Below are 13024 nucleotides of genomic sequence, written 5' to 3'. Positions count from 1 at the left end.
GGAGGGGGGGATGAGGGTGTCGGTGCGAAGAGGCGGGGCTTCGCGGAGGAAGGGGCGGGGCCTGGCCGGGGAGGCGCCTTTCGGGGTGTTCGCACGAAGGTGTGGCGAGCCCCCTGCGTCCCTTGACCGCAGCCTCCCCGCCCAGGGACCACGAGCCCTTCCAGGACGCTGCAGTCCCGGCGAGGGTCGCACAGTGGGCAGCGATGGAGTCAGGGGGGTCACCTGGGGAGTACCCCGGGGGGAGCCCTAATGTGGGGCACCTGGTGCGCGCTCAGCGCCTCCTGAGAGGGGCCTGTGGTTTGTCACTGCCACGTAGGCCGTGGTCCAGGCACTGAGCTGGGGCTCCAGCGGGGGGTGGGAGTGGGATGGAAGGAGCAGGGTTGCAAATGTGCGAAGATGCGCAAGGACCAAGGTCGTCAGCGCTGGTCCACGTGGGCCTGGGGGGTAACTGAGGGCGGTGGGCAGTGAGCTGGTGGCGGCAGCACTTAGCTGCTGGCACGGCCGCCTCCTGACCTGGGCTGTGGGCTTTCTTTTTCAGGTTCTTAGGCTTCTGTTGCCCCACCGTAAACAAAAAACCTAAATCAATTCCCTCCTAAACCATGTCCAGACAGGAAGGGGAGAGATCGGAGGCCCACGACCCCCGCGGCATCATCTGCAGGCTCCTTTCAGACGCAGAGCCTCTGCCGGCAGGTCACGGACCTGCCTGCAGCGCCCCTGGAAGAGCCAGAAGCCCCCCGTGCGGCCCAGCTAGAAACTCCCCACAACACTGACCACCCCCCACCCAGACCAGGGGGCCAGTTTTGACAATGCTGGTCATGACACTTGAACAAGGCACTTCGGAGGAGCCCCCCAGATGAGATTTCACCTGAACCCAGGTGCCACCGTGTGTCCAAGTTTGACTCCCTAAGAAGCAGACAAACCTCTGCGTCTCAGGAGGCTGACGGGGACGACGTGCCCGAGCTTGGCAAACACTGGATGGCCAAACAAATGTTAACCTTTAATAATGTAAGAAGCTGAGTCGGGAAATTGCTTTTATTCCTGGCTGTAGCATTTATACAGGCCTCCCCTCTGGGCCCCGAGGGGGCAGAGGGTTTGCATAGTTACTGGGCTCGCTGGGCAGTCTGCCCTTCTGTGGAATACTCGGATTACGTGCTGCTGTTCTAGAATTCTGCGGAGGGAGCACTGGAATCTCCAAGGTTGTTTGAGAACTGCTCGTTTCGGCCACTGGAGGGTTGGCACTGCTGGGGGAAATTTGTTCTTTTCCAAAAACAAAGTTACTCTGGTTCATCTGGAGAGACTTCAGAAAACATATTTAAAAAGGAAAAAGGAGGCTGGGAGAAAGTGAGGCAGAAGACTACCGGTGTGATCGATACCGTGTTGACGGTGAGGAAACGCCCCCCGGCTTGAATGGAAATCACTCCTCTCCAGGATACTCCCCCTGGCCGTACGTGTGTGGTTAACCTGTGTTGAGAAGTGGGTGGTCTTAAGTCACTGCGCCGTAAACACGAACAGTGTTCCAAGGAGAAAGTTGTGCTGTTGGCTTAAGATAAAGTACGACGGTCTCGTGCGGGGCCTTCTGGGAGGCAGCCTGTGGGCGTCACGGCTCCCCCCTCCAGGTTTCTAAACAGAGTGGCGTCTGTGCCAGGAGCCCAGAATGCCGCCGTGCTGTCCGTTCGGTGCATGAGTTGCAGGGGCCCCCAGCCCGTGCACGGGGGGCGCAGCACGTGCGAGAGAGGCTGACGTCAGGAGACGGCTGACAACGTGTGCAGGGAGCTGGGGGAGGAGCTGCAGGGTGTCCGTAGGCCATCTGTCCCCGGTCTACGAGGGATTCCAGAAAGTGACGAGGGTGGTCTGAGCAAAGGGAGGAAAACGCCGTTCTGTAAGCGCCAGCCCTGCTGGCCTGACCTGAGCCCTGGGGGGGGGGGGGGGGGGGGGGGGGGGGAGGGTCAGTCCGTGGTTCCCCAGCAGGCAGCAAGTTGCTCCACACGCTCGTGGGCTGCCACGGGGCTGAGGGCCTGGGGGGCTGGCGTGGGCAGGCCGCCCCGGCAAGGGAGCCGGCTCTGGGTGGCAGTGCGGGGAGGGGCTTGCAGGGGGACCGGGGGGGGGGTTCTGGGGGGCATGCTGGCCAGGCGCCCTCCCCCACCGGGTGCCCTCCCCCTTACCTCCCAGGCAAATACGCATCAACTCCCGACAGGTGTCAGCCCGTTAGGCCACGGCCCACACGAACACAGCGCAAGGCGGCGTCTTCGTGGAGGCTGTCCGTGAAGGCAGCACAAGAGAGAAATGGGGTCCGAGAGACGGGCCGGCGCGATCCAAGCCCTGCTGGTCCCTGCTCCCGGGAAGGGCCTTCCGTGCCGCACCCTCCAAGCTGCTGTGATGCCAGCCTCTGCCTCGGCCTGCGTGCCCCCGACTCTGACCCTCCTGGAGAAATGCCAGCTGTGAGTCCCTGGTGCCAGGCAAGGCCACGTCCCCAGGGTCCGGGACGGGACGTGGCATCCTTGGCCCACCGTGGCCTCGACGCTCAGCGTGACAGAGAACACAGCTGTTAAAAGGCTGTGGCTCCGGGTGCTGGTCCTGGTGCCCCGACGGATGATCTCCCGGACCCGGCTGACCCTCGGCCAGAGCCAGCACGCCGAGCCTGGGGCGGCACGTGCACAGAGCCCGCTGTCCTCTCTCCGCCCTGTGGGCGTGACCAGCGCTGCTGTCACCATGCGGACCATGGGCACCGCGCTGCTTCCCCCCCCCCTCCGCCCTCCGGCACCCGAGCCCCAACCGCCGGCCGGCTCTGCAGCCAAACTGTCGTTTTGAGGATTAGATGTAAATGGAGACTGACTTTCTACTCAGCGCCATTCTTGTGGGGGCAGTGCGGTCCTGTGCCGGGGACGCACGTTAACGTGACCGCGTGCCTCTGGAAGGACATCTGGGACCCTCTGCCTCAGAGCTGTTGCGGATAGAGCTGCTGTCCGTGTTCGCAGACGGGGTTTTGTGCCTGATCACGTAGCTCATCGTCTTCCTGGATGAAGGTCCGGGAGGGCCGTGTCGGGTCCCACCGTCCACTGTGTTTGCAGGGCTGAGTGTTCCCAGCGGCACCGGCCCCCAGAGGGCTCCGCTGCTGTGGCTTCTCGCCGGCACTCGCTGCCCTCACCGATTCTTCTGGGGGCCTCTCCGAGGTGGTGTGGACTGTCTGCAGGCCGCCAGGGAGGCACGGGGGCGCCTGGGCATGGGCAGCTGCGACTCCGGGACCCCGTGGGCAGGGAACGCGGCTCAGGGAGCACAGGGGAGGAGTCACGGGAGGAGCACCGTCCAAACCACACGGGCTGAAGGGAGGGGCGCAGAAGCAGGGTTGGGGACCTGGGGCTCGGGGGTGTTTTCCAGAAGCTAAGTGGGCGGTGTAGCGGGACCTCCGTGTGGCACCCCAGGGACCCAAAGCCGCCACATGTCCCCACTGGGAAGAGGGTTCTTTTGTCTGAGGCAAACCGCCCTCGGAGACTGTCACTGTCTTCCCACGAATCTAACACAGGCTCGCTGTGGGGGTTCTCACCCGAGCCGGCCGTGTGTGCGATGACGTCTCTGAATAAACAACGCGGGAACAGCACACTGAAGCCAATGGCAGATGGGTCACACGTCACACTAGTGTCCCAGGCAAGGGGGAGATGGAAGGAATAGTGTCCGACTCACTTGGGGTGCACCTTTCTACGAGTGGGTTCTCAGAGGTGTCGACCGGGCCAGCCGGGAGTGGGCGCCGTGTCGGCGGGAAGGGGACCCCTTCTGGGCTGCTGCACGGCTTCACCGCGGTGGCAGCCGCCTGGCCGCTGCTGAGCTGTTTACACCGGCGGAGCCCGGCCTTGCCAGATCCGGGAGCCCCCCTAAGTCCCCCCCCATCAGGGCTGCTCTTCCGTGTGCTCCCATCTCTGCGTCTCTGCGTCCCCACCCACAGCTGCACCCGAGTGCTTCTCAGCAACAGGTGTCTGAGACAACACCCCCCATCAGCCTCCCCAGAGTAAAGAAGTTCACCCTGACATCAAGACAGCTTAAGTCACAAACAAGTGGATTTGAAATCGTAACAAACCAACACGTAACGGGGACGGAGCAGAGGACACGGGCCGTGTGCCTGGCAGCGTGGAGCACCCACGTGGGCAGCAGCGGCCGCCCGGCCAGCCCTGCCGGTTTCCAGTCGCCCGGGTGGCGGGTGGCCCCAGGAACCTCGGTGTCTGTCGGTCTCCCAGCTTCTCTGGATCCAGGGAGCCCCTGGTTCCTGCTGCTACTCTTACCCCGACCTGGGGCTGAGAGCAGCCCCCGTTTTATTTTCCGTGCCCCGTTCTGCGGGACAGGTCCCTGTGAGCAGAGTAAAAAGGTGTCTGCTTGGCGCCCGCGTCGCCCAGGCCACGCCCCATGGAGTTGCTGCCCTTACTGGTGAGCAGGAGCCGCAGAGGGACAACGGGCCTTGTTGGCAGCTTTTCGCACATTCGCTGCTGTCTCTGAGCAGCCTGGGAAGCGGGTGCGCGAGCATCGTCCTTTCCTACGGGTTCAGGGGCGGCGGCTTCCCCAAATCCCCCATCACTCGGGGCGGAGCCAGACACAGACCCAGCTTCTCCAAGTGCAGGGCCTGTGGACCCAGCTTCTCCAAGTGCAGGGCCTGTGTCCGCAGCGCGCGCGGCTGGTGCGGGGCAGCGAGCTGGGGCGGGGGCCTCGGGAAACGCGGCCCCTGGGGCCGGGAGGCCGGGTGGCAGCTCCCCGGGAGAAGGGCCGTGCTTCCCATCCCCTTAGTGGAAGACGCCGCTCGCCCCCTCCCCTGGCTGCTCTGCCACGTTAATCCACCCTGACCTACTTCCACCGCTTTGTGTACTCTCTCTCCCGCCCTCAACCGCCCGAGGAAAACCAATAAAAAGCACTTAGGGCTAAAATCCCTCCGAGTGCAGGTATCTGGTTCTTGTATCTTGGCAAACAGCTCGGTTCCTGTTGTGTGCCCAGCTCTGGATTTCCGCACTCTTAAAACTTATTTGTCGAAATTTAAGAAAATGGTAAGATAAAATTACCCACTTGGAGGCTGGAAGGTGGAATTTACTTACAGAATCATGTCCTTAATCTCTCATGTTGCGAACAGCACGCGCCCCCCACCCCCGCCGGCCGCATCCCGGCTCCCTGGCGGGCAAGGCCCAGCGACAAGGCTGACTTCCTGGACACTCAGGAAGGGGCAAACCAGTGACTGGCCGCTGGTTGCCGTCGGCACGAGGTGGGGAACGACAGGGAGCAGGGAAGGAGGTGAGGGCAGCAGACCCGGGCGTCTGCCTGTTCCCCGAGAACTCCCGTGGTCACAAGGGGCACGGCTCTGCCGCCGTGAAGGATAACGATCAGAGCCGCTGGTCCAGACGTCCTCGACTCCCCTGCTTCACCTCCTACTTGGTCGGCTGCAACAGGCTTCCTATCTCGCTCACCAACCCCCCCCCCCACCCCCCCCCCAGCCCTGCGGCATCCAGAATGACTTCGAAGAGCAGATAAGAACACCGCACGTCTGGTTGTCCTTGTTAACATCTGCTCATGGCTCCAGGAATAGAGTCTACACTTTTTACTGTAATTTTCAGAAATCTACCTTATCTGGTCTCTCCACCTGTGTGACTCAAGGCCCCGGGAAGACCCACACATCACGTGTCCACAGAGACCCTGGCTCCCAGCAGATGTGGACGGCCACGCTCCAGCTCCTCCTGGAAGGGGTCTTCAACGTTTTGGGTTTCAGGATTCCTGCCGTCAGCCACATGTGAACACACAATCAAAACCCTCCAAGCGCACGACAAAGCATGACTGAGGGTGAGCAGGGTCAAACAACAAAGCAGCAGAACCAGATACGCAAAGTCTGCAGCTGTTGGGAAGGGTCCATATTGTAGCGGGACTTGTTTTCTGCATCCGGGAACGACAGCGGAAGGTACGGCGTGAGTACAGGGCCAGCCCCTGAAATCAGACCAGGCGGCTTGAAGGGAGTCAAATAGAACGTCTGGAATTATATGCGTTAGCAAATAAGACAAGATTAAATAGGGAGAATCAGGTACCAAAGGAGAGAGACTTAGCAACGTGGAAAACAGGACTGAAAGACGCACAGAGAGCAGGAGGCCGGACACAGGAAACAACCGATTAAGAGGTCAGAACAGACCACAGTCCTGGAAGGAGAGAACAGGAAGAGGGGAGAGGCGCTCTCGGGGAGACAGCGGCTGGGATTTCTCTATTGTTGAAGGAAGACATGAATACTCTGCCAGGATGGACAGAGGAACACGACGTGACTGCAGGCTGATGAGGACCCACCGACGGTGTGGGGGTGGGCACCCGGGGAACACGTGGCCTGTAAAGATGAGGGGCATTAGGACCTTTGCATCTGAACCAACCTTGAAGGATTTTGCCAGCAGCCAACTTTCTGAGGAATGGACTTCGAGAGGGAGGCCCTTGATGACGGAAGGCAACGTGAGCAGGGATGCGGACGCACGAGTGTGACGCGGGACGGGAGTGGTGGCAGGTGCAGTGGTTGGTTGGAGTCACGTGTTCGGCAGGCACCGTCCATAGTCTTCTTTTCCGGCAACGTCTTTGACACGAGGGTGCGGCCAGACGGGAGGCGCTCCATTCTCTTCAGTTTTCTGGAAGACCCTGTGTGGCGTTATTATTTCTTCCCTCAGCGTTCAGTGGAATCCACCCACGAAGCCATCTTGTCCTTCCGTCGTGGGAAGATTTTCACTACAAATTCAACGTTTTAAATAAATGGAGGGTAGGGGCGCCTGGGTGGCGGAGTCGGTTAAGCGTCCGACTTCAGCCAGGTCACGATCTCGCGGTCCAGGAGTTCGAGCCCCGCGTCAGGCTCTGGGCTGATGGCTCGGAGCCTGGAGCCTGTTTCCGATTCTGTGTCTCCCTCTCTCTCTGCCCCTCCCCCGTTCATGCTCTGTCTCTCTCTGTCCCAAAAATAAACGTTGAAAAATAAAAAAAAAAAATAAAAATAAATGGAGGGCTACCCAGGTTCCCTGTTCTTCCTGCATGAACTTTGGTGGTTTGTGTGTCTCGAGGGGTCCGTGCATCTGTCCGGATCGTTGGCCATATTGGAATAAAGTTGTCCATCCTGTTACTGTTCTGTAAACACGCGTGGCCTCTGTAGTGAGGCCATCTTCCTCACACGTGATATCAAAATGCGTGGTTTCCTTTCTCCCGCTTGGCCTGGCTACAGGTTTATTAGCTGTATCATCTTCTCCAAGAACAAGGCTTGAGTTTGTTAACTTTTGGAATTACTTTTTCTGTTTCATTGATGTTTATTATATTTTTTGACTTACTTTGGGTTTAGTTTGCTTTTTTGGTGTCTTTAAAAATTTTTTTTTTAATGTTTATTTATTTTTGAGAAGGAGAGAGACAGAGCATGAGCAGGGGAGGGCCAGAGAGAGAGGGAGACACAGAACCCAAAGCAGGCTCCAGGCTCCGAGCTGTCAGCACAGAGCCCGATGCGGGGCTCAAACTCATGAACTGTGAGATCACGAGCTGAGCCGAAGTTGGGCGCTCAACCGAGCCACCCAGGCACCCCATGCTTTCTTAGTTTTTCAAGGTGGAAGTTGAGAACACTGAAACCTTTTCTCTGTTCTAGGTTTTTAGCACAAGGTGTGTCCCTTTACACGCAGCTTCAGCTGGACTTTGACCTCACTATCAAAATATAACAACCTTTACCTTCATTCAGTTCAAAATACCTTCCAATTTCCCTTTTGAGTTCTTCCTTGATCCACGGGTTATCTCAGAGTGTGATATTTAATTTCCAAATATCTGGAGGTTTCCCAGAGGTCTGTTTCTGGCCTCTAACATAACAGAATGTGTCTGAGTGGAACCATTTACACTTCTTTGGGCTTGTTTCGTGGCTCAGAACAGTCTTTCTTGGTAACTGTCCTGTGTGCCCCTGAGGAGAGTGTGTGTTCTGGTGCCGGGTGGTGCGTCTCTGTGGGTCACGCAGGTCGACTGCTCCGTGTTCTCGCGTATCTGCTGTGTGCCTGCTGAATCGGCCCATCAATCACCGAGAGACACTGAAGTCGCCCACGTCTCCCTGCAGTTCTGACAACTGTTGCTTCATATATTTTGAAGCTCTGTTATTGGGCACATAAACGTTCAGGATTATCTTGTCCTCTTGATGAACTTATTATACCTTTATTTTGATGCAAAGACTTCATTTCCTGGTAATATTCTTCCTCTAAAATCTACTTTCCTGATGTTAATAGAGTCACCCCAGCTTCCCTTCTGTGAGTGTTAACATCGTGGGTCTTCTCTCAGTGTTCTATTTTGAACCCGTCTGTGTCCTTGTATTTCCAAGGGGTGGCTTGCTTATATGCAGCACACAACTGGGCCTTACTCCTTCATGCAGTCTGGCAGTCTCTGCCTTTTAACTGGGGTGTTTGCACCATTTACATTTATTGTGAGCATTGCTGTGACAGGTTGAAATCTGCACTGCTGTTGGCTTTTCTGTTTGTCCCGTCTGTTCTTTGTTCCTCTGTTCATATTTTTGTGCCTTCTCTTGCATCGAGTACTTTTCAATGATGATTTTATCTCCTTTTTTGGCCTAATAGCAGTAACTGTATATTTGAGAGGCTGCTGTCGGGTTTATAGAATGTGTTTAACTTCTCTTCATCTACCCGAGAACATATCAGTCCTCACATCCAGTGTGAGACCTCACAAGTGTCCGTGCACAGCCCTCCTTGCACCTCTGCGACTGTTGCAGACATGTTACTTCCACGTGTGAGGAACTCCACAGAACATTGTCTGTATGTCAGCTTCAAGTGGCCTGTTATCTTTTAAAACAACTTAAGCAGGGGCGCCTGGGTGGCGCAGTCGGTTAAGCGTCCGACTTCAGCCAGGTCACGATCTCGCGGTCTGTGAGTTCGAGCCCCGCGTCAGGCTCTCGGCTGATGGCTCGGAGCCTGGAGCCTGTTTCCCATTCTGTGTCTCCCTCTCTCTCTGCCCCTCCCCCGTTCATGCTCTGTCTCTCTCTGTCCCAAAAATAAATAAACGTTGAAAAAAAATTAAAAAAAAAAATAAATAAAACAACTTAAGCAGTAAGAAAACAAGTGCCTATATTTGCCCAATAGTTACTATTTCTCAGGTCAGAGTTCCATCTGCTGCTGGAAGGACTCCTCTGAGCACTTAAAAAAATTTGTTTAATGTTTACTTATTTTTGAGAGAGACAGAGCAAGAGCAGGGGAGGGGCAGAGAGAGAGAGGGAGACACAGGATCCGAAGCAGGCTCCAGGCTCTGAGCTGTCCGCACAGAACCCGACACGGGGCTCGAACCCACAAACTGCAAGATCATGACCTGAGCCAGTCAGACGCTTAACCGACCGAGCCACCCAGGTGCCCCTGAACACTTCTTATAGAACAGATTTGCTGTTCCAGCTTCTGTCTGTAAAAGTCCTTAATTTTTAAATATATTTTTAAGTAAATATATTTTTATATTTACTTATGTTGGGTAAAGAATTCAGTTAGGCTTTTTTTCCCTTTCAGTATTTTAAAAATATCTTTTAACTTGAATTGTTTCTGGTGAGAATCTCCTGTATTGTTTGCTGTTCCTCTGGATATCATGCATGTTGTTTCTCTGGCACAGTTTTTAGTTTTCTTCCTGTTTCTTTTGCTTGGTTTTTGGTAAGCTTGTTGAGTCTTTTAATCAAATCTGACAGGTTGTCAGATGTCATTTATTCAAATGTCTCCCCAGCTCCTGTTCCCTTGCTGGGGGGAGGTCTGCTTACACACAGCAGCCCCCAAGGTGCCCCCACAGTTCACGGATGCTGTTTTCTTGTCTTTCCTCACTCTTTTGTTTCCTTCGCACAGTTGCTGTCTTAAAACTCATTCATCTCTTCTTGTGCAAGACCTCATCTTCCAGCGATCCTGCCCAATGTGTTTTCCTGTTTCCACTTAAATTCTTTAATCTCCCAGTAGCTGCTTGGACATGGAGAATCTGTCTAACAACTGCTTCAATAACCTTGTCTCCGTATCTGGTTCAGCTACAGTTGACCGACTTTTCTCCTTGTGGATTCATTTTCTTGCTTCTTCGTAGATCTGTAATTTGGATGCAGACATTGTGAATTTCACCTTGTTGGATGAAGGGTATTTTTAAGCTCTTTACTGGGAAACGCTAAGTCCTCGGAAACAGCTTGATCCATTTAGGTGTTATCTTTAAACTTTGTTGGTGGGACAGAAGCAGTGCTTAGTTCGCGATTAAGTTTCCCCCCGAGTACTGAGGCTGGACCCCTGCAAGTGCTCCTGACTCGTGAGGCTGCTGCTCTGGCTGACTCAACTGCAGTTCGTGTGCGAGCTGCACGGATCATTCCTTCAGATCCCGGCCAGTGGCTGTCGTTCCCTGACATACACACACGAGCAGGGGGCCCCGTGCAGCCCCCTCCCATCCAGCACCGGTGCTGAGCACCCTGGTCGCCTCGGCCCCCGAGACTCCCAGCCCCATCTCTCGCAGGGAGACCTGGGGCCCCGGCACACCCCCCGCCCTCCGTGTCTGATGTCCAGGTTTTTAGGACAGTCACCTCACATATTTTGTCCCACCGTCGTCCTTTTGGATGGGACCCTGCTGCCTCTCCCTGTCCAGAAGTAGAAACTCCCAAAACACAATTTTAATGTCTTGTTTGAGAAAAAGAGAGGCTGAAAATTAATGAGCCAATTAACCATCTCCAAAAGTATGGAAGAGGGTATCGAAATACATCGAATAAACATACAGAGAAACCCGTAATAAAGACCTGAGCAGAAATCTGTGAAAGAGAAAACAAAATCTAAAGAACAAGCAAAGCTAAGCTTTTACTCTTTCTGGAAAAACCCATAACAATAAAACTGACAAAGGCAGATTAATGAAGAAAAAAATACAAATGCTTTTGTCAGAAGGTGTCAGGGTCGTGGTGGCATCCTGACCTCCAAGGCCACGAGTGTGACCTTGTTTGGAAACGGGGTCTTTGCAGGCGGCCGGGCCCAGGTGAGGTCTTCATGGTGGGCCTTGACCTGACGTGACTGCGTCCTCATCAAACTGGGAAACCTGGAGACACACGCTCAGGGAGAACGTCGCGTGGGGAGGACGGTGGCCGTCTCTCGGCCCAGGAGAGAGGCGGGAACAGACTCTCCCTCTGCTTCGGAAGGAGCCGGCCCTGCGGCCTCAGCATCCGAGCCTCCGTCTCCAGGATGGAACAAATGCCGTTTAGGCCGACAGTTTTCTAGAAGGACCCCCTCCCCCCCCCCCCCCCCCCCCGCCGGCTCCACCGCCAGCTGCGGGGTCTGAGGGCCGCCCGTGTGACTCCCGCGGCACACCTGCCCGCTTAGTCATCCAGCGGCTCACCACCCAGTCTGTGGGGACACGACCACCCAGGGGCGGAGGGCAGACACGGCCCCACAGGCTAGAAGCACAAGAAGGTGTTATGAGCAACTTAGGCCAGATGGACAAATTCTTTAGACAGACGGAACAGAACTTCCAGAGGAGCATGCCCGTGTGGGACTCACCACAGCAGAGACGCAGGCAGCGGTGAAAGCCAGCAAGGAAGCCCGGGGCCCAGAGGCTCCAGCGGTCACAAAAGGGAGGTTTTCCAGAGCAGAAAACAGGGACGCGCACTCCTGGCCTTATGTGAGGTCGCTCCGGCCAGCAGGGCGGCACGAATGCGGTTAGAAACAGGACTACAGGAAAGAGAGAACAGGCCCTTCATCCAAGAAAGGTGTGGAGATGGACAGGAGGAACATGAGAAGGCATTCGGCACCATCTGTTGCCTGGGAAATGCGAACCCAGGCCTCGGTAAGGTCGCCCTTCGTGGGCACCAGATGGCAGCACTCGGTGCAAGGCAGGTGTGCCGTGCGGGGCTCGGGGGCGTCGGCTCTGCTTCGCCAGGACCCCCGTGTCCACAGAAGACACGCCCACGCGCTCCCAATATCAGAGTGGGCCAAACCCTGCTGTCTGTCCACAGTCTGCTAAAGACTACGTGGGACAAACGAATGCCACGGCCACGGCTGGGATGAAGGTCAGGGAGAATCCTGAACCAAAGCAGCCAGGCAGCCAGAGTCGAGCATGGGATTCTGGGCGGGGCTGGGAACAGGCCCAGGAGCCAATGGGCACAAAGGTCGCCAAATGCTTTCCGGGGACGAGCAGCCAGGAGGGATGGGGGAGCCCCACCTGGGTGGTGGGTACAAGAACACACACGTGCTCCTGCTCCACTGTCCCTGTGCCGTGTGAAGAGAGACGGAGGGAGGGCTCCCCCGCAGTGTGGGGCACAGAAGGCACTCTGGACGGCAGGACACAGAAGGGTGGAGGAAGAGGAGGCGGGGCGCCAAGGAGGCACCGGAGGACCGCGGCAGGCACGTGCCACCCCAGGCCCTGGGAACGGCAGTTGAGACTGCGGTACGGCCCGGACACGGGGGGGGGGGGGGGATGGCCCTGGATCGCCCTGTGGCCGGACGTGGCCACCACAGTGCAGGAAGGGGGGATGGGAGAATGGAGACGGGAAGCAGGTGTGGAGGGAGGGACCCAGACAGAGGACGCGGCCCCTCCAGGAGCTGGGAAAGGCTGGGCTCTGGCCGGGTGCTCCGGCGATGTGTGTGTGTGTGCGCGTGCGCGTGTGCTGTTGAAAGCCACTCGGTGGTGCTGTCCCGGGACCTGCAGGGGCCCCCTCGGCAGAACCTCCCAGGCCCCGCGGGCCCCATGCACAGGCGGACACCCGGACGTTCTCACTTACAACGCAGCCAGCACCCGGCAGGTGCCGTGCCCCCAGGCCGAGCCAGCAGGGACGTCTGCACCCTTCTGAGCAGCTGGCCCTGTGGGTGCAGCAGGCAGGTAGTCCCCGGGGGACACTGTGCGCTCCTTACCGGGCTCCTGACGCGTGCTCACACCGAAACCGAATCAGGGTAACGTCAACTGTTTTCCCACCCTCACTGCGTGCGGCTCACACAGCTGAGCCAGAAGCCGCAGGCTCCTGAGTGGCACGCACGTGTGGTTTCCACTGCGAACAGACCCCCGCGACAGTGCGCGTGGCCTGTGGGGACAGGCAGGA

The 13024-nt window shown here is 57.0% G+C and overlaps 2 long non-coding RNA genes across 2 annotated transcripts; one reads left to right on the top strand and one right to left on the bottom strand.

The window, feature by feature from the left end:
* The first annotated feature begins 70 nt into the window (after nt 1-70).
* Nucleotides 71-3595, top strand: LOC123380614. The gene is made up of 2 exons (XR_006586629.1): nt 71-1444; nt 2195-3595. It is a non-coding gene; the product is annotated as an uncharacterized LOC123380614 (long non-coding RNA).
* Nucleotides 1019-2301, bottom strand: LOC111556679. The gene is made up of 2 exons (XR_002736362.2): nt 2163-2301; nt 1019-1851 (listed from the first exon to the last, which is right to left on the bottom strand). It is a non-coding gene; the product is annotated as an uncharacterized LOC111556679 (long non-coding RNA).
* Nucleotides 3596-13024: the final 9429 nt, after the last annotated feature.

The sequence above is a fragment of the Felis catus genome, chromosome A1 (genome assembly GCF_018350175.1).
Source record: "Felis catus isolate Fca126 chromosome A1, F.catus_Fca126_mat1.0, whole genome shotgun sequence".
NCBI lineage: Eukaryota > Metazoa > Chordata > Mammalia > Carnivora > Felidae > Felis > Felis catus.
This window is presented reverse-complemented; position numbering and strand designations above follow the sequence as displayed.